This window comes from Mustela erminea, chromosome 2 (genome assembly GCF_009829155.1).
Source record: "Mustela erminea isolate mMusErm1 chromosome 2, mMusErm1.Pri, whole genome shotgun sequence".
In the NCBI taxonomy this organism is placed as follows: domain Eukaryota; kingdom Metazoa; phylum Chordata; class Mammalia; order Carnivora; family Mustelidae; genus Mustela; species Mustela erminea.
Window position 1 is genome coordinate 146,215,261 of NC_045615.1, and position 27,491 is coordinate 146,242,751.

Consider the following 27,491-nt stretch of genomic DNA (forward strand, 5'->3'; position numbering starts at 1 on the left):
TCAATTTTCTTTTAGATTCAAATTAAAAAGAAAAAAAAAAAAAAAAGATTGGAATTCCAACTTCTGCCCTCAGAGCCATTTCTGAAGAGAACTTGAATGCTTACTCCAGTTTTTAATCTACTTCATTATTTTGCTTCTTGCTTAAGAAAAAATGAGACAGAAAAACAATAATCTTAATCATAAAATACAGCAGAGTCAACCTATTTTATCTTGTTTAAGTGTTCATATTCTCATTGTTTCGTTCCCAGAAAAAACCATCCCCATCAATTGTCTCTTTATTCATTCTTTCCCATAAATTAAGATGTAGTAATCTCTATCTCCTGTGGGAACTATATAGTTAATAAAGAGCAAAGGAGATCATGTTGAATCATGGGGTTGATAGTCCAAATTTTTATGTCTATTGACCTGAGAGTCATAAAGTGATTATTTATTCTTTCAACAAACATTTTGTGTTCACTGTGTGTCAAGCATATTGTTAGACATTTTTTTTTGTAAAGATTTTATTTATTTATTTGACAGAGATCACAAGTAGGCAGAGAGGCAGACAGAGAGAGAAGGAAGCGGGCTCCCTGCTGAGCAGAGAGCCCGATGCGGGACTCGATTCCAGGACCCTGAGATCATGACCTGAGCCAAAGGCAGTGGCTTAACCCACTGAGCCACCCAGGCGCCCTATTGTTAGACCTTTTAAACTGAAACAGTGAATAAAGAAGACAAAAGTCCTTACCCTTGTGGAAATTACATATTAGGGCCACAGTATTATTCCAAGTAACATGCAAAATGTCCTTGTAACACTAAGAGTTTCTCCATAAAAGAAAATTAAGGAGGGCACGTATTGCATGGAGCACTGTGTGTGGTGTATAAACAATGAATTTTGGTACACTGAAAACAAAAATAAAATAAAATGAAGTAAAATGAAATAAAATAAAAAATAAAATAAAAAGCACAAAGGAAAAAAATGACTTACGTTCATAACAAATCTTCAATGAAAATCAATTTATTATAGCTTTTGGATTTTTATTATAATTTTTGAAATTTGAGCGGGTCCTTAATTCATATTTGTAAATCAAACACTATGGATTTAGCTTTAATACACTCAGAATAAACTACTATTTAAAAGTACAGCATATATTTAGCATTCAGTAATTATAATAGCACCAAGTGATTCAAATGCTTGAAGGTGAAATAAATAATGAAGAGTTAACAACACTTAGAGACAATATTTCTCACCAAAAGCTGAGATTTTTTTTTTAAAAAAATTGTTAAGATTTGTTTCCTTAATGTTTTCTAGAATATATATATATACACACATATATCTATGTGTACATAGATATATGTAACATATTATAAATTACATGCTAAAAATGATTATAGAAATGGAAATTTTACTTACAGTTCAAGTGCAGTATTTTGAAATACATTTCTTCATCTTATTATTAGCATAGATGTTACCGTAGCATAAATGTGTGGGTAGAAGCTTTCAAAATCTGTTAGCAGGGGACTATAATAGAAGGATCCAGGGAATTCCCCAGAGTGATCTCACTTGTCACAACTGAAAGAATATTTGTTAAGGTAGCATGTTTGGAAAAGCTAATTTAAAAATGCTCTAGATAAAGAACACTGGAAATGCAATGGATTAAATGCAAGCCTTGAGTGTCAAGAGCCTGTGATTGTATTTGCACTAGGATATACTGCCATGAAACAAATGTCTGTCCCAGGACAGAGGGTAGAAAGAACCACCTGGAAATAACATGACTGAATTTCTTCAACATAATAATTTAAAAAATTGGACCAATGAAGATTTCAGTGTGAAGGCCATGGGAATTTTTTAAGTGACGGTATTCCCAGTTCAGCAGAGGCAACTAAAGAAGAATAACAGAGAACTGATGAAATTATTAGATCTAGATGTTCTGTTTGTTTCTTTGTTTCTCTATAGTAATAACTGGCTTCAAGTCCAGGAGAACTACTCTAGTTTCCAACTCCTATCACATTTATAATGATTCATAATTTCTTATACATTACATCAAATCTCTGCATCAGCTCCTATGAAGCCAGAAGCCCAGGAGAAATGGCGTAGGAGGGTTGTCACTGTGATGGAGATCCTAGCTTAGCTCAATGTCTGCTCTTTTCACTTCATACCAAGACAGATGGGGAAAGAATGGGGAAAGTGATTAAATGTACAGCCAGAATTTTAATAGCTAAGAAATTTTGAGAATTTAAGCATAAACATTATTATCAAGTGAAAACATATAAAGACAAAAACAGATTTGCTTAATATCACATAAACAAAAATATGGTTAACACATTTTTCAAAGCCAGAAACCAAAGACATGGTTACTTGATTTACTTACTAAAATGTAAATGTCAGAATGCCTGAGTGGCTCAGGCTCAGGTAAGTGTATGCCTTTGGCTCAGATCATGATCCCAGGGTCCTGGAGTAGAGTATCGCATCAGGCTCCTTGCTCAGCGGGGAGCCTGCTTGTCCCTCTGCTGGCAGCTCACCCTACCTGTACTCTCTTCTCTCTCTCTCTCTCTCTGACAAATAAATAAGATCTTTTTAAAAATAAAAAATAAAATGTAAATGTCTAGGCTCCATTTTTTAAGATTTATTAATTTATTTATTTGAGAGAGTAAGCAAGTACACAGAGGAGAGGAATAAGCAGGCTCCTTGCTGAACAAGGAGCCTGATGCAGGGCTTCATCCCAGCACCCTGGGATCATGACCTGAGCTGAAGGCAGATCCTTAACCAACTGTGCCACCAAGGCACCCAATGTCTAAGCTTTAAATCAAGATTGCATTCTAATTAGATCTCTATCTTTGGTGAACTAAAAATCTAGGAAGAGAGACATACAAATACCATATTTTAAAAAATGTTATGAGGACACACTAGAAGATACTCTATCTAGGTAGCAGTTAAAGAATTGGAGAAGAGAAAAAAAAGGACTAAAGTATGAATAAGTGTTCTAGATTGATAAAGAAGAAATGGGCATTCCAGACAAAGAAATTAAAATGTACAAAGTCAAAGAAACAAAGTTTGTTTGTTTGTTTGATTCAGGAAAATATAAGTAGTTCAATATGATCTAATCTGAATTTTTGAATTGGGAAATTATTAGAAAATCATTCTGGGTCCATGTCATAGTGTCTCTTGTATCCAAGAAAAGAAACTCAAATTTTTCTACAAGGAATGGTACACATATTATCACATATTATGGGTCTTAAGGTTAATCCTAATTTACTTCTTTTTTTAATCACACGGATAAGGAGGGAAGTGGAAAAAGAACGTAATGTTTAACCCAGGGGTTCAAAATTAGGTTTTGCCACTTCGTTACAGAACAACTTCAGATCTCAACTTATCATCTATAAAATGGGAATAAATAATACTTTACAGGGTTTGTGTGAGAACCAAATGAGATGTTTATAAAAAGTATCTGGCAGCTGGATATATGGAGTAGATCTGAGGAGAAATGTTTAAGATAAAAATAGAGATATGGACATTACTTGCATATCAGTGAGAGTTGTTATTTAAAGAGACAGAAAAAATGAGAAGGAAAAGCTGTGAAGATAATAGAGTTTGCAGACCTACTGAGTACGAAAGTACATCCCTTGTCTGCCATGTGAAGCTACAGCAAGATGGCAGTCCTCTGCAACCCAGAAAAGACTTCTTACTGGAAACCAACCAAGCAGGTTAAAAACTGCTTTCCAAGGAGAGTACATTGATGGGAAATAATCTCTGTAGGGGAAATAATAAATCCAAAACCGTAAGGATTATTTGTGGCTTGAGGCTGCCTATTTTTTTTTCCAGAGGTTCCAATTGAAAAATTGTCAAGGAGACTTTTGCTTTCAAGAGATCCTTTGAGCTCTGTGGCCCCACTGATGGACGGTGTGCCATGGCTTGATAGAAAACTTCCCCTGTGGACGGCTGGTTTGAGTCCCACTGATCTACAGGCAGATTCGTCCATATAAAAGACGAAGGAGCATGCCCAAGTGGGATATATGTTGTCTCTGATACCCAAGAGTGAAACAGGATCTTGGACTTGTTTTTTAGGAGGGGACCTGAAGAGACAATAGTTTTTCTTTGATTGTTCGAGAGACTGAGTTGTTGTGAATCTGTTCACATAGCCCTATGGAATTTTGCTTGGTGGGAAGGTCCCTGAATTTTATTCTGGGTATTCTGTTTTTAAATTACCCAAATTAAGTTTAAAAATAATGTCATCTCAGTTCCAGGAAAAGTAAGTATACTTACTTCTACTTTAAAGTGTGCAATAAAAGGATAACATACTATTTCCAAAAAAGGCTATTTATCTACTTGTGTAAGTAGACTTAGGACAGAAAAGGGCTATAGCTGATTGTTGGCCACCAAAAACAGAGTCTGAAGACATAAATACAGGTATAACATTTGCTATATAGAAGACCAGTACATATTATGTTTTGTTGTTGTTGTTGATGTAAAAAAAAATTAAATGTAAACTTTGGATTTAACTTTTCTTTGCACAAATTGCTGCACAACATGTCAAATTAAAATGGAAGCAAGCTTGACTGTGCAGCTTGAGGGGTCTAGTTTGAAAGGAAAAATGAGTCAACAAAACTACTGGTGTCTGCACTAGTGAATACAGTAATGCTACGAGGGCAGTAATGAGGAAAATTACAAGAAAGGCTCTCTAGTGTGGAGTGCTGGTAACAAGCCTGGCTCTTTACTTTCATTATCTCTAATCTGGGCAACAATCTCAGAAGATATCTGTTATGATCTCAGTTTCACTGGGAAGGAAACTGAGACTCAGAGAAGGCCAGTTACTTGTTGAAGCCTAAGTAGGCACCAAGAGACAAACCAGGTTTAAACTTGCTCTCTCTGGATCAGTCTCGGAAAGTTTCCCACATGAGGCACTGTCCAAAGAAAAGAGAAAAATGGGATTGGAGGGAGAAAATGGGAAACATCAGACTCAAGGGAATTACAAAAAGTGGTTGAAAAAAGAGAGGAAAGAAAATAGGCTATCAAAGTATAAACAAGAGATAAGGAAGAAGACAGAAGTGGGAGCCTGAGCAAGGAAGGAGGCAGGTGGCCTGTGTCACCCAAGAAATACATGTTCTTGAATTACTGGGTGAAAAGACTCCAAAGAAGTGAGTTGATGGTAACTGATTTTAAAAAATTAAAATGACTTCTGTATTTCAAACCAACCCAGAAAGCAAATTAACCAAAACACACACACATGCAAACAGAGAGTACAAAGACACATGATCTGTGCTCTCACTCTATATTTAACCAAAATTGTAATTTCAGAAATTACTGTGAAATAATTTGAAATTTTATCATAAATTTTGAACAATCAGAGGCTTATGAGTGATGTTTAACTGACAGAGAAAAATACTGTTTTCTAGCCAGAACCAACTATTTTTTTTTTAAATTTTCTCACCTCTTTTTTTAAAAGATTTTATTTATTTATTTGACAGAGAAAGACACAGCGAGAGAGGCAACACAAATAGGGGGAGTGGGAGAGGGAGAAGCACGCTTCCCATGGGATCAGGGAGCCTGATGCAGGGCTGGATCCCAGAACCCTGGGATCATGACCTGAGCTGCAGGCAGATGCTTAACAGCTGAGCCACCCAGGTGCTCCTAGAACCAACACCTTTGATAGATGTAACAAATAATTGGATACCTACTGTTTTATATCACTAAAATGGTCAGCTGAAGTACATACAGTAACAACATACAACCCAGACAAAAAGGCTACTATTTCTGCACATTTTAAAAAAGTAAGACATTGGCTGGCTACATTGATTTCCCTTGGATCTATAACTGCTAATTCTTGTGACTGGTGTCAGTAAGAGGAAGACTGGCTTTCATGCTCTTCACTAAACATTTCTTCACTTCCTGCAGTTTTCCTGTGTTTTCTGTTTATTTGTTTTTAGATTTTATTTTTAAGTCATCTCCACACCCAATGTGGGGCTCAAACTCACAATCCTGAGATCAAGAATTACATTGTCCACCAACTGAGCCAGCCAGGCACTCCTATTCTGTGTTAGCCTATGCACAAAAAAAAAATATATGGATGGGTTAAAAACATTTCTTAAATGAATATGGGACTTACTTAAAAGCTCTATACCCATTATTTTCCAATATACACCACACTTAAAAAATATTAATCCAAGTTCTTTGTTGTAGATTCTCAGTGCTACACAGGATATGACACCCTGAATATTGAGTACTACAAGTAAGGTACATGGCATATGTTATGTTCCATTAGGCTTTGAATATTTACTATGGACTTCCTACATTTAACACTCTACCTTTCAAAAGTTAACAAATTTTATCTGATTTTCTATTTTATCCTTCCTTATCATTTAGGTTTGCCTGTTGAAAAATTGGGAAATAATTTGGAAATAAAATTCAGAATCTTCTACTTCGTAAAAAGTATCTTTCACTCAATACCCAAAAGCAAATATTTGATCCACTTCTATGTTCTAAATTCTGTGTTAGATGCAAAAAATATAAAGTTGAGCAAGGGATACATGATTCATTCACCAAGGTTATAGTATAGCTCGGCACAAAATAATTAAAAATATATATTATGAGTGCAAAAAAAGTACAAATTTCAATGCAAACTTATATTGGGAGCCTCTAATGTAGGTTTATAAAGTTAGAGAAGATTGCTGGAAAGATGGGACCTCAAATTTGAATCATTCAAGGTGAATAAATGCTAACTAGATGAAGAATTTGAGGTGGTGTTTGTTGGGTAGGTTTATCTCAGTGATACAAGGAAGCAGGCATCAGTTCATTATGATTGCAGCATAGATTGCAAGTGGTGAGAGAATAATCTGGAAAAACAAGAAAATGCCCGATTAGAAGGGGCTAGTAAAACAATTTAGAACTTCATAATTTACCAAAGAGCGACGGGAATCATTCAATTGACAGTTCTGGTTTCATGAGTGTGTGATTTATGCAATCTCATAGGAATGTCGCCTTAAAGGAGGCCTGTGCTTGCTTTATGCTCTGATACTAACAAATTGAAACAAGCCATTTTTGAATAAGGGGCCTTGCTCTTTAATTTTTTTATTCGTCCCAACAAGTTTTGTAGGTCATCCTGCAATTAGAATTATATTTCACTGCATCTAATGAAAAAAACAATGTGTGGTTAAGTAAGACAAAAGTTTATTTCTCTCTCATATTAAAAACAAAAAACTTGAAACTGGGAAAGCCATGGGTGGTGTAGCTATTTCTTAGGTTTCAAGAACTCATCTTGTTCTTTGTAGCACCTGCACCAGCCTTAATGTGTAACTCGTATCCTCACCGCCTCATGCACTCGGGCAGGGCATGCCGGCATAAAATTTGCATTTTGTAATGATCATCCTGGCAGAAATGCAAAGGGAAGTTGAAATCAGAGACAAAAGGCTATGCTGCTCGGGTAATCTTGACCTGAGTTGATGGTAGAATGGAAAGGAGGTTGCCAGTGGGAACAGGAAGAAATGACAAAATCACCAGCCGTCTAAGACTTGAACACCTGGGATCTGGTGATGGAAAATGCCCAGCAAAGATAAAGAAGGAATCAAGCTAAACACCAGTTTACTTAAGAAATTTGGTGGTTCTTCAATGAAATATAGAACAAGACAGGTCAGGGAGACAGGGCAAGTTTTGTTTTTTGTTTGTTTTTGTTTTCTAATTTAAATTCAAGTTACTTAATGTATTATTAATTATTACTTAATGTATTATTGATAGGTTCAGGACTGTCACTTAATAATTAGATGTTCAGGGGCACCTGGGTGGCTCAGTGGGTTAAGCCGCTGCCTTCGGCTCAGGTCATGATCTCAGGGTCCTGGGATCGAGTCCCGCATCGGGCTCTCTGCTCAGCAGGGAGCCTGCTTCCTCCTCTCTCTCTCTGCCTGCCTCTCTGTCTACTTGTCTCTCTGTCGAATAAATAAATAAAAATTTAAAAATAATAATAATAATTAGATGTTCAATAAATTTGTACTGAATGACAGAATGAGATCTCCTTACTACACTGTGAGCTCTTTGAGAGCAGATGGTACCTTTCATTGTCTTTGTACTCAGAGCCTCTGCCACAGTTTCTCATATCTGTTTGGCTCTCAAAACAATATATGCAGAATGAATCAATAAGCAAATGCAATAATAAATGGATGAATAATTATATCTTTTACCCAGAGTGGTTTTACTATGTGTATATAGATATTTGGAATAAATTTTAAAAATTATTTTTCATAAAATGTCAGGAGTCAGGATGGAAAATATCAGGGTTCTAAATTTTATATATCATCAAAAGCAGATGAGAAAGAAAAGTTCTTTAAAGTTATGATGCCATATCTACATTTAAGACATTTTTAGTCTTGAAAAGTCATTTCAGTTGACTCCAAAAGAGGGTGAAAAGTAAAGAAAAGCCTATTGTAGTCAACATGCTATGTGTTGGACCCCCAAAACTTTTCATCTTATAATTGGAAGTTTGTACCCTTTGAACCAACATTTCTTCATTTCCACCTCTCAGCCCATGTCCCTGGCAACCACTGAGTTCCACTCTTTGTTTCTATGCGTTCAGCTTTTTTTTTTTTTTTCAGTTTTCACATATAAATGAGATCATATAGTATTTGTCTTTCTCCATTGAATTATTTTACTCAGCATCCTCAGGGTCCATCCATGTTGTCACAAATGACAAGATTTTCTTCCTTCTCATGGCTTCATAATATTCCATATATAACATATATTCATATAGATTCATATGGACACTCAAATTTTTTTTTCATATCTTGGCTATTGTTAATAATACTACAATGAACATAAGAATGTAGATATCACTTCAAGATTCTTATTTCATTGCCTTTGGATATATATCCAGAATTGGAATTGTTAGATCATATGATCAATCCATTTTTAATTCTACGATGAGCCTCTGAACTGTTTACCATAGTGGCTGCATCAATCTACATTCCCACTAACAGTGCATAAGAGGTCCCTTTTCTTTAAATCCTTGACAACACTTGTTATCTCCTGTCTTCTTAATGATAACCATGCTAACAAGTGTGAATGATATCTCACTCTAGTTTTGAATTACATTTCCCTGATGATTTGTGATGTTAAATGTCTTTTATGTACTTATTGGCCATTTATCTATCTCCTTTGGAAAAATATTCTATTCTACTCCTCTGCCCATTTTTAAAACTAGTTTTTGTTTATTGTTGTTTGTTTGTTTGCCATTGAGTTGGATGAACCTGCTTATATATTTTGGATACTAACCCTTTATCAGATATATGGTTTTCAAATATTTTTCCCATTACATAGATTACCTTCTTTTGTTGATTGTTTCTTTTGCTGTGCAAAAGCTTTTTAGTTTGATATAGTGGCACTTTTCGTTTTTACTGTGCTTTTGGTGTCATATCAAAAACTTGTTTCCAGGACCAACATCAAGGAGTTTTTTTGCATAGTTTCTTACAAGAAGTTTTATGGTTGCAGGACCTATGGTGACTACAGTAACAATGACTAAACATGTAATACAATAACAATATTGTATTATATACTTGAAATTTGCCAAGATAGTACATCTTCAGTGTTCTCACCACACACATAAAAATGTAATAATGTGAGGTATAGAAGTGTTAACTAACCTTATTGTGGTAGTCATTCTGTAATGAATGTATACCTTAATGGTGTATACCTTAAACGCACACAACGTTATATATCAATTGTATTTCAATACAGCTGGGGAAAATGTTTAAAAAGCCTAATGTATAAGATAATAGAATCATTCAATAAGAATAAAGGATTGAATTCATACCTCTAGATAAAAATTCTAATTGAATATAATATACTATCAAAAGATGTAAATGAATCAGCAGAATTTTAAAAAATGCTTAGACTATCATAATGTTGGCAATTTAAAAATACCTACTTTTATTTTTAATACAGTGATAGTATAACCTAGAAAAGTCTAAAGTATTTGGGAAGAGAAAAGAATTCCTATTTAAATGGTAAGAATTTTTTAAATTGTTGGAGGCAAAGTAAGCACTTAGTCACCTGTTCAAGAGTCATAAAATAAGGGCCCAGAGATTCCATACAGAAGAAAGTTTTTGAACAGAAGTTAGTGAGAGCAAGATTTCTAACAAACAGTATTCCACTTACTTACATAATGGAAGGTAGAGATATATTAAATGGAACAAAAAAAAGGAAAAGGGCATACACCATAAAATGAATTAAAGGCTTTTTTCAAGACAAGGGTAAAAAGATATCAGGAAGAGATAAGGCTAAACTTGTATAGCAAACCCAACAAATGATACATCTTCTATATGTAGATCTTTCCATTCATAGAGAATAAAGAGTAGAGGTCAATTTCTGGGGCAGAGAGTGGAGGTAATGAAAAAACTTGAGAAATTACCAATAATGGAGAAGTTATTCATGGAAGACTCAGGAAAAAAAATAAATTAAGAACAAGGTCAAGGGGGTTCCTGGGTGGCTCACTGGGTTAAGCCTCTGCGTTTGGCTCAGGTCATGATCTCAGGGTCCTGGAACTGAGACCTGCATCAGGCTCTCTGCTCAGCAGGGAGCCTGCTTCCTCCTCTCTCTGCCTGCCTCTCTGCCTACTTGTGATCTCTCTCTGTCAAATAAATAAATAAAATCTTAAAAAAAAAAAAAAAAGAACAACAACAACAAGGTCAAGGACTTCACTTATTACCAGGATACCATCCTGGAGAAGCCAAAGCTTATGTGGTAGGCAGTGTTTTTAAGGGAACAAGTATTTCCAGATTCTTTAAGACTAAAAAGCTATGTAAGTTAAGTTTTAATTCTTTTCATTCTATTGATAAAAAAGAAAAAGATGAAAAAATAAGAAACAAGGAGAAGAGCAAATATAAATATTAATGTATGGTATCTTTCTTCTCTCTCATCCCTCCTTTCTTTCTTTTCTTCTTTTTTTAAAAAAAGACTAAAGATTACAAGACAGAAACATTTTACAATATTTATAACACCACTATGTTCCAGGCATTTTCTATGTGATTAGGATAATAGCAATCAACAAGATACATAGAGTCATCTAAGTGCATCATCTACTTTTTCCTTATTGTAGGATCCTTTGTCCACAGTGGCATGGCTATTGTGTCTAGTAGTATAGTCACACTAAGGAATACTGGGTATTTTGAGCTTATCACACTTTTATGAGCCACATGCTTAGTCTCGTTTGTTTTTCCTTCCTTCTTGAAAAAATGCAAAATATTAACTACCTCAACTGCTTTCCAAGTTATCCAAAGGGATGTTATACTTTTACATAATATGAATTACTTTTTCCTAGACCCCAATAATAGAATTCTTCCTGAGTATGACCTGATTACAAAACGCATGTGGTAGAATTCTGATATTTCAGGACCTTTTTTGGGGTCTCAATTTCTTTATCAGCCAGGAGAGAATAAGTTATTCTGCAATTGTCAACATCATGAATACTTCGGTGACTTAAAACTATAAAGTTTATTTCTATCTCACACTGCATGTTTACCAGGTGAGGAGGATCTGTTCATTTCAGTCACTTAAAATATCAGGCTGGTAGAGTCTGTATCTCAAAACAGCTATAACGTTAGAGAAGGGGGGAAAAGTCAACATAAATGCACACACACACACACACACACACACACACTAGCTTTTCACACTTACTTATGTCTGGAAGTGACACCTGTAATTTTCATTTGTATTTCATTGGTCAATGCAAGTTATATTTCCAGCCCAAAGTTTAAGAGCATGGAAATTTATAATCTTGCTCCAGAAAGAGCATCAAAGATATTTTTAAAAATTAATACTGTCTACCATGTTTGATTCTTCTACCCAGCAAACCCAGCACATGTTGTCCTTATCTCTCTACTTACTTGCTCTCTGTATCACTTTTAATAACTGATCTGGTCCCTCAGTTTTAGTAATCCACTAATTCTCCCCTCCCTGGTATACTAGACAAAGGTTGTTGCTAGATTCTCATCAGTACACATTTCCCTAATTTTAGTTTACTCTACAGCTTTGTCCCTTATCAATCTCACTCCTTTAGATCTCACTTGCTGAGAAAGTTCTGACTCTCTTCTTTCTTGTTTCCCAGAATATGCTCTTACGTATCATAGCGGATCTGATGCTATGTGTTCTACAAATTCCTATTTCATTTGCCCCCCCTTGTCACAAAAAACAGCTGGATTTTTCAGCTTTTGTGCTTGCAATTGGTTTGAGGCTGTGTGATGGAGTTCTGGCAAATGACATACTTGTAGGACATATACACTATCTAGAGATTTGGTACTAAACCTTCTATTTACACCCTCTCCTCCTTTTCTGTGGTGACATCATACAACAAGTGTTTAAGAAGTCGATCCCACAGAATGGAAGGCACCTTGTTTCTTCCATTGGTTTACCAATGGTTTGGTTTACCTCTTCCATTGAGTTACCAAACAGGATAAACTCCAGAAAGCCACTAAAGCTACCCTGAACACAACATGAAAAATAAATCTAGGTAATTTTCATGCACTGATATTTCAGTTATTTTGTTACTGTGATACAGACTGTTGTAATTTTGACTAATAAAAATGGGAAAATTAATAAAAAGATAAAACATGGCTATAATAATTCCCCTGACAAGAAGGGAAATATTTTGTTTGGTTGAATTAAAATTAGTCCAATAAATTAAATTTTTTTTAAAAATTAAAAAAATAAAATTAGTCTAAATTTTACAAAATTAAACTTCTAAATATGAAATTAATGATATATAGAGACAAATAGTGTAAAAAATAACAGAGTAAAGCATCAGATGTTAGTTTCAGGAGAACTAATATTTGATAGAAATGCAGTCATTAACATTATTTTCTCCTAGAGAAGTCAAAGGGCATCTAAAGTTCTGAAGAATTTCAGCTAATGAAATGAGATATACTTGAAATATTTAATGTGTATAGACTTAGCTCTGGTTTCAAATTATGAAAAAACAAAAATGAAAACAGAAACAATATTCCTGAGTTGATCACCTATACCTCCGAATTATTCTCTCAACCACTTATACTGTAGGTTCTATCAAAAAGCTATTATGTATAATTAATTGTATTTTTTAAAAGATTTTATTTTTTAAGTAATCTCTTCAGCCAATGTGGGGCATGAACTCACAACCCTGGGATCAAGAGTTGCATGTTTCACTTACTGAGTCAGCCAAGTGCCCCATGTATACTTAAATTTAATAATAATTTAATAATATTAATAATTTAATTTAAATTATTTAATTTAATTTTTATAAAAATTATAATATGAATATACATATAAAATAAATATAATGTATAATATAATATATGCTATATATTATATTATATATAATATAAATATAAAATATAAAAGAAAATATAAAACTAATATAAAAATAAAATTTTAATTTAATTAATTTAATTTAATTTAAATAATTAAATTAAATCACTTAATTTAAAGTATTTAATTTAAATTATTAAAAATTATTTAATAATTTAATAATTATTAATAATTTAATAACTTTAATAATAACTTAATAATACATTTCATTTCAAAGAATATGTGATAAAGAATCTCTCAAATTATAGAGAGTTGCTGAGCTCAACTCAATTTAGATTGAGTTCAAAACATTTAAGTCTCTATGTGTACTGTGCTGTGCTCAGCGATCTCACTCCCACATAACTCTACTGATTTAAACCAGTAATATCACAGTTTGGACATTGGAATTTACCTTAGAAGTCACTGAAACCAATCTATCACCCAATCACATTCCAGAACATGAGGTTTGCCCTTTGCTTGTAGCATTTCACCACTCTTTAAAGAAACCTACTCCATGATTGGCAAATTGTGCTAATTTATGTGGAGCTGAAATGTTCCTACTTAATACTTTTACCATATCACCCAAATTCTGTCTTGGTGAAAAAAGAAAAAATTACTCCCTGTTTTATGAAATACATAGAAAAATATTCTCCAGAAAACTTCCCTGTTTTTTTCCCCCAAATAGCTTCTTCTACACAGTAAATAAGAATACATTCAGAAATGTATGGCTGTTTTTTTTTTTCTATTACTCATTCTGTATATGGTATTAATATCATACCCATTATCATTCAAGTTTTTCAATGTCACTTCTAAATGATAGAGTAATGATGATTGTAATATAGTATATAACAATGATAGCTGAACTTTCTTGAACATTTGAACATCTTAATATGTATATAATATAATATATACAAAATATCATTTTTAGTCCTCAAAATGTTGTGTTATCGACTAAATTGTGTCCCCTCCAAAATTCATTGGTTGAAATCTTAACTTGGATAGTAGAAAATATGAAGCAAAAAAAGGCTAAAGGCTTGTATATAGGGGCTTGCCATATCGCTATGACAACTCCACAGCTTTCCTCAGTCATCCCAGACTTCCTACCTGAAGCTATCATAAACCAGCCAGCCCTAACCAACATATCAGCTAACCGAAGATACAGGAGCAAGTTCAAACAATACCAGACAAACCTGGTATAGATAAAAAATATATATATATCCATCCAAACTCAACTCAATCTGCAGAACAGGAACTAAATTCACAGTTGCTGTTTTAATCTTCTAGGTTTGGGGGTGGCATATTATACAGTAAAGGCAAAATTATAAACCATCTACAACACACATATTTCTTAATTCTTAATATGCAAATGCTTAACTTTGCCAAAACCTTCCCAATATAAAGTAAGCTCTGGGTTGATCTATATTTGTGTAAAACCTTGTTGAAGTTCTCTGGTAAACAAACACCATCTATTTCATTCCTTTACCCCTTAATAGCACAAAGAATTAACAGAAACATTGGAACTGAATATAACCTTTTTTTTTTTTTTTTTCCTTTTTTTAAGGGCTCCTGGGTGAATATAACCGTTTAATGTAGTAGGATTCCCCACCAAAGTTCACCTTTTCAGTAATCTCTGTAAGTAGAAATACTGTTAAGAAATTTGTTTTTGCTTGAGAAAAATTTTTGGTGTATATTTATTATTTTAATTTTTTCCCATAAGATATCCCTATATCAATGTTAATTTCTAATATTATAATTTTATTCATCATTATGCAATTACTTAAAATATTGTTGGATAATATTTTCATTTCCATGGCTTCCAAAGCTTATTTGCCACCATCTTTTCATTTTAATGCAGAAAGAAATCAACTAAGTTGTCTTCAAAATACCAAGAAAATATAAGCCCAAGTAGTCTATTATAAGCTATATTCTAAATGAAGAAAAACAAATTTTAAACAAAATAAGACTTTGTTCTTGAATGTCTTTTAAAAGGACTTCATGCAATTTTATAAAGAAGCACTATGAATAATAAGCTATTAGGAAGTTACACAATGCCTTGGCTGGAGACACCAAAGGGTCATATGCACACGAATTCAGCCAGCTCAATTAGAAACTATGTTCAATTTCTTTCAGATATCACAGCTGGATGCAAAGTACTAATAAGGAAATCTATTATTTCAATATGTGTACTGGCAATCATAATTTTATTATTTTGCATTCCATCTGTAGCATAAGCAACCATCAAGATGTTTGTTGAATAAATGTGAACTAATAGGAAATGGGGGAACATGGCCAGTAGAGTTTGAGAAGCAACATGGCAGGTCCCCATTTCTGGATTTCATTTTCTGTTCTGTACATATTATTTCAAGCTGTGACACCACGAACATGAACTCATTTCAGATCTATTGACCTATAAATACAATTACGTATTTGATTACTAAATTAACAAAGTAAATTAACTTTTAATGGGTACATTACTCATTGTACCTTGGGAAAGAAAATCTTTGCTAAAATGCATGTCTCATTCCACACTGACTTCTTATTAAAGGGGCATTTGACCCAGATAATCCTTTGGTTGCCAAGGAATGTGGAAATTGCTGTATGCTATGAATCATTGTCTAAAATAAAATGAAAAAAAAAAAAAGAGTATATATATATATATATATATATATATATATATATATATATATATATAAAATTAACTCCATATGGCTTTTTCTTTGACTCATTTGATACAGGACAAATTCTTACACTTTTCTTAATTAAACATCTCAAAATAAATTCCGTTTACAGAATGTACGAAAGTAACCTTGCAAATTCAACATAAGCATACATGGAAATGTGTAGTCAAGAACATTCTGTAAATAATTAATATTCATTTCCTGATAATTTCTCTAGATCCTAATAACTTCTCTAGAAAGTCAAAATTAGAGCAAAGATAATAATATTATTTCATGTTCCAGGAAAACAAAGAAATAAGGGTCGATAATTTTTAGTATGTTTAATGGAGCATAAGGTGAAATTTCCACAGAGCTTTAATATCGTATTTTAAAGACACTCTAGTTAGTTTATTAAAGCCAACTTCAAAATTAGGTCACACTATTGTTTTAAATATGACTGAGGCCTGGGGACACCTGAGTGGCTCTGTTGATAAGCGTCTTATTTTTGTTTTCAGCTCAGGGCGTGAATGTTTCCTATGTTTTCTTCTAGGAATTCTATGGTTTCCAGCCTGGTACTTAAGTTTCATCTATTTTGAGTTAATTTTTGTAAGTAATGTTAATATAGGGGTCTAGTTTCATTCTTTGAATGTAATATCCAGTTTTCCCAGCACCATTTACTGAAGAGACTGTCTTTTCTCTGTTGAGTATGCTTGGCCCCCTTGCCAAATAATAGGTGACCATATATGCTTGGATTTATATTCTTCTCAACTCTGTTCCATTGGTCTGTGTGTCTGTTTTTAGGTCACTGCTATACTGTTTTGATTACTGTAGTTTTATATTATAGCTTGACACAAGACAGTGTGAAACAAAGAACTTCTTTCTCAGGATTGCTTTGGTTGTTTTGGGTCTTTTGTAGTTTCATATAAATTTCAGGATTGTTTCTTCTACCTCTGTAAAAAAAAAAAAATGCCATTAGAATCTTGACAGGGATTATATTGAATCTATAAATAACTTTGGGAAGTACTGACATTTTAACAATATTGATTATCTCAATCCAGGAATATGGGATACGCTTCCGTTTATTTGTCTTCTTTATTTCATGAATATCTTACAGTTTTCAGAGTAGAGATTTTTCACCTCATTGGTTAAATTTATCCCCTAAATATTTGTTGTTTTGATGCTACTGTAAATGTAATTATTCTCTTTATTTCTTTTTCAGATAATTTATTGTATAATTTTATATCCTGCAGCTTTGCCAAATCCATTGATTACATATAGGAATATTTTGGTGTTATCTTTAGAATTTTCTATATACAAAATCATGTTATCTGCAAGTACAAAAAATTTCACTAATTTTGATATCTTGTGATGAAGATATAATCATGAACTAGTCTTCTTAAAAAGTATAACATTGTATTCTTCTTAAAAATGTACCCTGAGGGGTGTCTGAGTAGCTCAGGAGGTTAAGTTACAGACTTTTGATTTTCACTCAGGTCATGTCAGGGTAGAGGGGTCCAGCCCCACCTCTGGCTCCCCACTTGGCAGAAAGTTGACCAGAGATTCTCTCGATCCCTCTTTCTCTGCCCCTCCCTCACGGCTCTCAAATAAATACTCATTAAAAAAGAAAAAAAAAAGGTACCCTGGAAGAAATAAAATTGAAAAAGGTATAAAACAACCACCACTTTTTATTGAAAAACATACAGGTTGAAGTATAAATATGCATAGACATTTCTCTTTTAGAGAAACTTTCTTACGGGAAAACAAAACTTTCTAAAAATTGTTTTAATTTTTTAAAATTTAGATTATTTGTTAAAAGGGTTAAATGTAGAAGGAAAAAAAAACCTTTAAAATCTTCAAGGGACAGAGGTTGAACTTGAACCTCTTTGCTGCTCAGTTGGCTAGATGAACTGAGAAAGGGCCACAGGTAAGAAATCAACTATCACATAGCAGTGTTGCTTCAGTTTTCAAAGCCACAAACTGGAGCCAAAGAAATCAGAATGATCAGGATCAATGTTAAAAGTACAGGAAGTTATTAGAAAACAGAAACAAAAATGCTACATGACTATGAACTTTTACTGATAGAAAGCTAAGCTGTGTCAGAGAGCTGTGAAAAAAGGGGACACAACAAAGTTAAAGAGGTAGATATCATTTTCACTCATTCACAACCACATTTGAAAGTAACTAGCTCTTCTATTTATTCACTTTTAAGGATTTTATTTATTTATTTTGAAAGAGAGTATGAGTGGGGCCCTGTGAGGGAGGGGAGGGGAGGGCAGAGGCAGAGGGAGAGAGAGAATCTCAAGCAACCTCTATACTGAGCACAGAGCCCAATGGAGGGTGGAATCCCAGGACCGTGATATCATGACCTGAGCAGAAATCAAGAGTCAGCTGCTTCACTGACTGAGCCACCCAGGTGTTCTGTAATTAGCTCTTTTATAAAATGTACATGCCCTAGCTGAAGGCTGTGTCATTATCAAAGGACTGTGGTCCCATTTGTGTGTGTGTGTGTGTGTGTGTGTGTGCGCGCGCGGTGGGACAGAGAAAATCAAGAATACTATGCTCTTGGTAATGAGCTGTATACTCCAGTATCTTGCTAAAATAACAATAATTCTTTGAATGGAGAAAAACATTATTGAAGTGAAAACTTATGTGTCCTCATTTTCAACTGATATACGTTGAAATTATGCCAAAACTATAGGTATATTTAACCAAAATCATAAATAACACACCATACAATGACTAGTAAAACATTAGATTTATTTAACTCTCCCAAAACAGTGTTTTCTTCAACATTTTGGAGAATTCCTCCTTTGAGAGTTAAATAAAATTTTCTATAATACAATCACACCCACTCTTCTGCCAGTCCTTAAATATAAACCTATCATCCTCCACATCCTGATTTATGCACAAGCCCAATTCTTCTCCAGTAGCTGTGACAAAAGAAATTGGCTGCCTATTCAATATCCTTGTCCCATTTTATTTTTTTTTAAATAGATGCCAGTTTAGGTGAAATGGGAGACAATATGCCCTGTCCAAGGCAGGTAATGTTCTAAGTTAAGGTCTAAGCCTACTGCAGTATTCTTATCCCTCTTTGAAATTCTAGGAACAATCAAGTGAAAAATTTCTGGACATTGGGAATAAGAGGCTTAGGAAAAATTTTTAATCTCTGACACAAATACAGTAAAGAAGAACAAGTGTTTCTCCACCACCCACTTCCTTCCTACTTCTAAGCAACTTTTACCAGGTTGCAGTGCTTAGAGTATCACTGAGGACGGAGTGAAAATATAGAAGGACCTAGCCCCCCATTGATATGGCTGGGTTTCTGAACTAACCCTATAAAATGACAGTCTCACATTTTACTGTTCTGTAAATGCATGTCTAAGTTACTTAAGTCACATTTGGAGTAGTGGGTTACATGAAACTGAAAGCATGATAATCAATATTATTTCAATATTCTTTAAAACCAAGTGAATGTCAAAGACAAACCTTTCATCAACAAATTAAAGCTTTATAAGTTCATCCTTGAGAATTCTCAATCTTTTACTCAGTGCACTATTATCATGCTGGCTGAAAATATAAGTGATAGTACATTTCACTATATTACCCTATTATGTCACATTCCCCACCCCCTCTGAGAGCAGTTTTATCCTGCAATGGTTGTAAACTTCATAAGATTAGGTAATCGATGCTGTAGTGCACTGCCCAGATGACCCCTTATAGATTGTGGAGACATTCCCACAGCTGCTGAGAGAACTGCAAGCTGACAGCTCCCCGGTAAGAGTTTCCTTAGACAAGGGAGCTGCTTCCTCAAAGGATAAGCCCTGTCCTGAGGGCAGCCTGTATCTGAAGATTAAATGTAGAACATCTCAGAAGAACATCCCAATTTCCACACTCCCTATGGAGCTGGCTGAAGTCTCTGTTGTTTTTGTATCAAAGTTCAAAGTCTTTCTCATTTCAGTCTTGTCTCTCTCACTCTCTCAAGATGTTGTATCCAAGAGCACGCTGGAGTAATCCATCTATTTGCAGATTCTGATTCCCAAGAATTATGATCTGTATCAGTGGGTGCCAGGAGTGATCTCAGGAAGCAGATTCTAAACTGGAATTTGGTAGCAATGAAGACCATCTCATGGGTGGGAAGATTGCCAGTAGTCCTCAGCATGCAGTAGTGAGTAGTGGTGAAATTGTTGAAGATTTTACTGGCGGTAAGTTGGAATGGTATACCAATGTAAAGGAATGTCTTGTCAGGCAGAATATCCCAGATATTAGTGAGGCTTGGGTGAAAAAAGTACTCATAAGGACTATGAAATTGGATGGTTATTTTACAGGACTATAAATCCTTTGGTAAAGGAAAATAAAACAATGAGGTGACAGGGTCCCCTTGGAGCTTACTAAGGAAACTATTATCTCCTGTAGTCACAGAGTAGAGAAATTAAAGATCTTGCCGAGGATTTTATTATAAGGGAACTGGAGCTAATAACTTAAAGTCAGAGTCCTGATCAGAAGCAATCAGACTTGGGATAGAAGCATTGGTATTATTGTATTCCATTGTTTTTGAAATCCCAAGTCTTTCTGAACTGTTGGGGCTTATAGAAGTGACTCACTTCTCTTGGTTAAACCGGTATTTTATCCTTTTATGAAGATGATACAGAGACCCCTGAACACACAATATGTCACCATCCCCTCAGATTCTATCTTCATCTTTCATCTTGGTCACTAGACCAATAACTAGAATTAAGTGCAAATACAATTTGGTAAGAAAAATGTCAGGTCTGCTAAGGAAGGAAAGGCACTGTAACCTAACGGGGCTGCAGTATGTATACCAAGAGTAGCAAGAATGTGACTAGGAATGGATCCTAAGGGAGCAGGATTAAGAAGAGCAGGATATAAAGTTGGATAAATAAGAATTTATTGATACAGAGCATTCTCTAAGGATGAGGATTTAACACCCCGATAAGGCCCCAGGACACAGTGTTAATGCACAGCTAAGATGGCTCTTGGAAGCACGTAGTGTCTGATGACCCACAGTATGTGAAGTAGAAAGGCCAGAACTGCCCCAGTAGAGAGATGATTGGCTCGGAGAAGCTGGCATGCTAGAATAGATATACAGTATAGCTGATTTGTATCCACAAGAGAGTCCAAAGTATACCCCATTTAGAACAGGAATAGGGAATGTTCTGGAGAGAACACTTTAGTGAAACTCTCAGTGAGGGCTGTCTTCTATAGGCTAGAAATAAGGGTAGGAGATGTTGTTAGAGAACAGAGACTCCTAATAATAAAGGCCAACTGGAGGCATAATAACTGGAAATAATTATTGCATTGATAGCCAGGTCAGATGGAAGCCAAGGTAGTCTGAGACACAGTTATGGGCTTGATTAATAGAACACAGCAGGAACACCTCTCTACTTGTTAGATGGGATTCGATTCATGAATCACTTAATAAAGTCAATTAGATCTTCAACTTTAAAAAAAATCAAATGAAACACAGCAATATTGGAATAATATAGACGAGCAACAAGGTGTTAATTTATACCATAAAAAGAAATCAAGGTTGAATAACCAGTTGCTGAAAGCAGCTGATCCCCAAAGACCCTGAGTCAATTTTCAAGCTTGGAAGTCATTCACTGAGAGATAAGATTCCCTAAGAACAAGGACCCTACAACATTAAATCAAACATATGAGGTAATGATTCTACATTCTTTCACCAGTGGGACCTGCGGGTATTTATTCACATAACTATGCAAGGGGGGGAGGGGGGAGAAGAGAATACTCGGACATTTCAAGGACTGTTAGACACAGGCTCTCAGTTAAAATTGATTCTCTGTGACCTGAATTGTCAGGAGAAGGTAGGCAGCTATTATACCATGGGGCCAAGAAAAACTATGTGTGCCATCCGTAGGTACATCTATGGGTATTTCTCTATCCAGATTTTACTGAAAATTGACAAATATAGAAGATACAACATGAGATAGGCATGATGAGTACGGGTGCAGGGATGAGGGCTTACCACATAAGGAACCTAGACGCTCAGAGTTTCTAAACCAAGATGAGGAGACTCTAAAATGAGTAGTAGAGGAGAGAAATGATAAATATCAGGGGAAGTCCTAAGACCAACATCTGTAAGACAACTGCTTATCCTTTGTTCATTAGCCTCTTCCTATAAGTTTCCCCAGGAATTAGACACACATAAGAATTCCTGAGAATCTGTTCAAAGGTGGGATCTATTTATTATAGGAGGCAAATGAATCTTCATGACACAAGAAGTGAATTGCAGTAGATACTACAGTATTTTTTCCAGATTCCTCTCAAGCGTTAGGCATTCATTCTCCGAAAACTGTCCTGGACCAAACACCAAGTGTCTCACTTGACGTTCTCTCTTCAAGGGTGGTCCTCATTTGTTTCGGTCAATGCCGGGATTTGAAATCCTGACCACTTTGCTTAATATAAGGACATCTCAAATTCAGAGCTTCCTGCATAGCTTTATAACCTCCACTAATCCTGGTCTTTCTTTCCTCACTGCGTAACAGGCATTGATCCTGAAAATACTCCCTAATAAACTACACGCGTGCCAATCTCCATGTCAGTGTCTGTTTCCCAGGAAACACTATTTAAGACAGGGGTTATTTATTTTTACTTTCAGAATTCTTAGAATATTTTTAGACATTCTGTCATAACAACTTGGCTGAGGAGACTCTAAATGCCGAAGCTTAAATGCACAAGTCCTTTTAAAATGACCCATTCAAAACATATTTACAAAAGTCTAAGTAATATTTTCTTTCACACTGAGTGTAACCAACATTGCCATAACTTTCAGGAACAAGGATTTGAATGTAGATTAAAGTTAGATGCCAAATACCCTTAGTTATGCTTAAAGTTTGAGTCCTTTGAGAAGGAAAATATGATGTACTTAGGGTTAAGTATGTCTACCCAGAATGCCTTAAGTCTTATAAAAAATGACAAAATATTAAAAAAAAGGGGGGGAAAGATGTTGCTAATATTAGAGTAAGAAAAACAAAGAAAGGATATACTCACAATCCGGGTTAGCACAGAGAGGGAGTTATGAAACCTGAATTTTACTTCTCTGGTTTCTGTCAAAAAGCAGAATCTCAGCCTTGAAAAGTTATGATTAATGTATAATCTGAACAGAAGCTAAAGATGATTTAGGAGATAGTAAAAAAATACTCATTATATTCTTCAGTGAATTCAATCTTCAGCTATAAAAACAATTGTATCAGGCCACTGAGAAAAGCTGTAGTAAGACTGTAAGCTTATTGGTAGTAATTTTTGAGTAATCATGAACCAGCTGGAAAGTTGTGAAAGAAAAGATATGGAGAAATGATATTTCAATTTTTGAAAGGGCAAAAATGATGAAAAATATACCAGTGAACCTGAAACCAGACAAAATCTTCGAACAGATTATTTGAAGAAGAGCCTGTAAAGTATTTGGGAAAGGGAGTAGTCATAACTAGGCATGAAATCAGTAATTCCCTTACTGATTCACACTTTAGGATGACAGATCATACATAGATGACAGACATAGAGTATTTTTTAATTTCAATAGGACAGTAACAAAGTTTCATGGTAATCTTATATACGAGAAGAAATCCATGAGCTGCATGATGGTGAAATTTGAATCTCTCTATGAAAGGAATATGGACAATATACTGAGGCCAAGTGCCAAGAAAGTCCAGAGCACAATGGCCCAAGCTCCATCCACTGCAAAGATGAAGGACATATTTTTATTTTTTTTTTAATTTTAATTATTTATTTGACAGAGAGAGAGAGAGGGATCACAAGCAGGCAGAGAGAGAGGAGGAAGCATGTTCCCTGCTGAGCAGAGAGCCAGATGTGGGGCTCGATCCCAGGACCCTGGGATCATGACCCGAGCTGAAGGCAGAGGCTTAACCCACTGAGCCACCCAGGCGCCCCAAGGACATATTTTTAAATATATTTTGCACAATGACATACATGACCCACATGTAACTTTTAAAAATAATAACAGATTAAAAAGAAGACAAAAATTACAAATCCAAAAGACTTCTATACATTATCAGCATAAGATTAACCCAACAAGAGGAGATTATAAATAAAAACACACGCTTAAGTGGCAACATTCCAGGATAAGAACACTGACTTCCTGCCACTATTCATGTGAAAGAGACTGAGATTTCATTCAGTTGATGACTAAAGATATTCACCAAATCAGTAGGAAGAAGCATTCCGAAAGGATAATTCACAGGTCTCTTACATTAATGAATTATTATCCAAGTTAACAGAAAAACAAAGAGGCATCAGCATTAAACAACATCTATTCTAATCCACATACTATGTTAATTATACCAGAACAGGAGAGCTTGGGTGGCTCAGTAGGGTAAGCATTTGCCTTTGGCTCAGGTCATGATCTCTGGATCCTGGGATTAAACCCCACGTGGGGCTCCCTGCTCAGCAGGGGAGTCTGCTTCTCCCTCTGCCCCTCCCCTCCATTTGTGCTCTTTCTCTCTCTCCCTCTCAAATGAATAAACAAAATCTTTTTTAAAAAGTACACCGGAACAGCCAATATTTATTTTTTCATTTAATTTTCATCATAATTCTTTGAGGTAAATAAAATTATTCTAGTTTTATAGTTGAACAAAGCAAAGCGCAAATTATTTAACAGATTTGGCTAAGCAAACAATGCTGTAAGTGGAAGTATAGTGAAGTTTACACAAAATGTGTCAAACTGTAGAATTCTTCCAACTTAGAGGTCTCTAGTACAAAACTCTTAGGTCCTTAATGAAGAAACTGAAACCCATAGAAGCTGTGGCTTCTGTAACCTATAAGAACTGATTTCTCATCACTTCCCTTCTTACTATCAGTGTGACTATTGTAAGACAATCATAATTCTCTCGATCTAGATTATGAAGGTATTTTTTCTTCTACTATGCACAATTATCTCCACTCTCTCCCGCATAGTCTCTCTGCTCCCTTTTTCTCCACCAATGTGAGTAAATACTAAAATATTAGTTTTAACAAATAAAACTGTAATACAAATGCTTATGTTCTCAACTGTTTCTAATTCACTGAGATTGCTATCCAGAGGTGAATGATTATTTTCATTTTATTACATGATGCCTTAAGTAGGCTTATTCTATATATTTTCTTTCATTTTTTTAAGTAAGCTCTATACCCCAAAGCTCACGTTGAACTCATGACCCTGAGACCAGGAGTCACTTGCTGTACAGACTAAGCCAGCCAGTTGCCCATCTATATATTTTCAATATCAAATTGAAACATCTTGATAGGCTTCCATAGATTCTTCCACATTATTTAATTGCAAATATTTTTACCAAGTAACATTAGTTTTTTTTTTCCTGCATCTTTATAAGTTTATATGCACATACACAAGTTATTCCACAATTGTTTTGAACTTCAACTTCTTGAGTTTCATCAGGATCACTGTAATACAAAATCCAGTTGGAAGTGACAACACTCTCTGCAAGACCAGATACTTAATCTCCAGGACACTGAAACCTTCAGGTTGATTAAAAAAAAAAAAAAAATTGAGAACCATTTAAGTGGCTAGCCATATGACAGAGACAATCAGGTGGGTTTTCATTCTACTGGCTTGAAAGAAAATGTATCTGTAACAGAAGGCATTTATTTTTGACACGAGATCTCTTGACTCATACATAAGACTATAGGCTTTAAGAAGCCTACTGCATTTATAGTTGACCCCAGTCCATAACACTCCTGCAATCATTTAATGTGGCTCCTTTGGACATTGGACTACAAGGGCCACTACTCCTTCAATTTTAGAATACTACCTAGCTTCAGGGGGCTTGACCTACAATTTCACTGTGTCATTTATTGTCTTGCCCTTGTGTTCAAGAAGATATTCCTCCCCTGAAGACCCTAAGGTTTTATAACAGCAGCATCTGTTGCCTGGCTTGCTTACAAGCAATAAGTTTAGTTTATTTATTTATTTTGAATTTTTCTTTAAATTCTAGTTAGTTAACATATATGGTAAAATGGGTTTCAGGTGTAGAATTTAGCAATTCGTCACTTACATAGAACACCCAGCACTCATCTTAAGTGCCCTCCATAACACCCATCACTCATCTGGCCCATCCCCACCCACCTCCTCCAATCAGCCCTGTTTGTTCTCTGTCATTGAGTCTCTTAAGGTTTGCTTCCCCCCCTCTCTCTTTTTTTTTTCTTTCTCTGTATTCATCTGCTTTGTTCCTTCCATTCTACATATAAGTGAAATCATATGGTATTTTTAGAACTTGAATATTTAAATTTTGCTACTTGGTAAGAATAATTTACAAAATACTATTTATCCTGTGTTTAGAGAAGCTTCTCTTACTTTGACGTGGTAGAATAATCTGATTTACAATTAAACTGAGGCACATTAAGCTAGTACAAAAATATTCAAATATTACATGAATAAGTATGTCACAGGTTTTGAGAATATTGTTTGGTGGGATGTATTAGCACTAAATACAAACTAAGTTCCCACAGAGGCAGTGGCTTCATAAACCAGAAAGAAACTGAACTATCAAACTCCTAATCCTGAAAAGACTCACATTTGGAATGGAAAGTGTGTGTTATTCACTTAAAAAAACAAAACCTAGTGATTCACAGACCTGTACCCCTGGGGATAAAAATATATGTTTATAAAAAAAAATTAATTTAAAAAAACAAACAAACAAACAAAAAAAAACAAAACAAAAAATAAAACAAATTATTAAATGCCTAAGTATAGCAGGAAAATGGAATAATTTTCCAGATCTTAAACATGTACTGTGTTTTTATTGCTGTGGCCTATGATGTTTTATTTATTGATGATTTATATTTATGAAGTTGAGTAAGAGAGCTCTAATCTGTTAAATATGAGTTCATTTTTTTCTCCAACTTATGAAAAGATGAAGCCAGAGAAGCGTTTCATACTATGTTACTTTCAAAGAAAAAGACACACACACACACACACACACAACACACACATATACTCACACACTGAAAATTTATGGTGTTTCTATGTTCAAAATAGATTTTGATCATTTTTCAATTAAATATTTCTCACGTTCTGGTGTAAATGGCTTTACTCAATATAAATAGTAATGCTGACTTATTAGAATTTGTGTTATTCTTAACTTGTTCAGTTAACTCTCGCCTGTGTACACATTAGCACAATTAAAAGTTGCTGTCCTCGATGCCACATAGGAACCATTTGTGGTATTTGCTTGTCGCATACTGCAGTATGTTAACAGCTGTTGCTACACAGTACAGAAATCAATAGAAATGAAAATCTAGCTTGAGTTGTTCGAAAAGTGAAAATTATTACAGCGTATGAATGGTAAGTGTAAAAACCCAGCACCATATATAACCTTCTTTACATATATGGCTGCCACTTAGTGTAGATTAATAATACTAATACCCAAAATTAATTGAGGTGACAACAATATGGCTCATCTGTGCTAAGCTCTTAGTCCTACCAGAAACGCTCTGAAGTAGCTATTTTTACTATTTCTTTTTTACAGATTAAAAGTCTGAAATTAATTTAAGGACTTTTTCATGGTCAG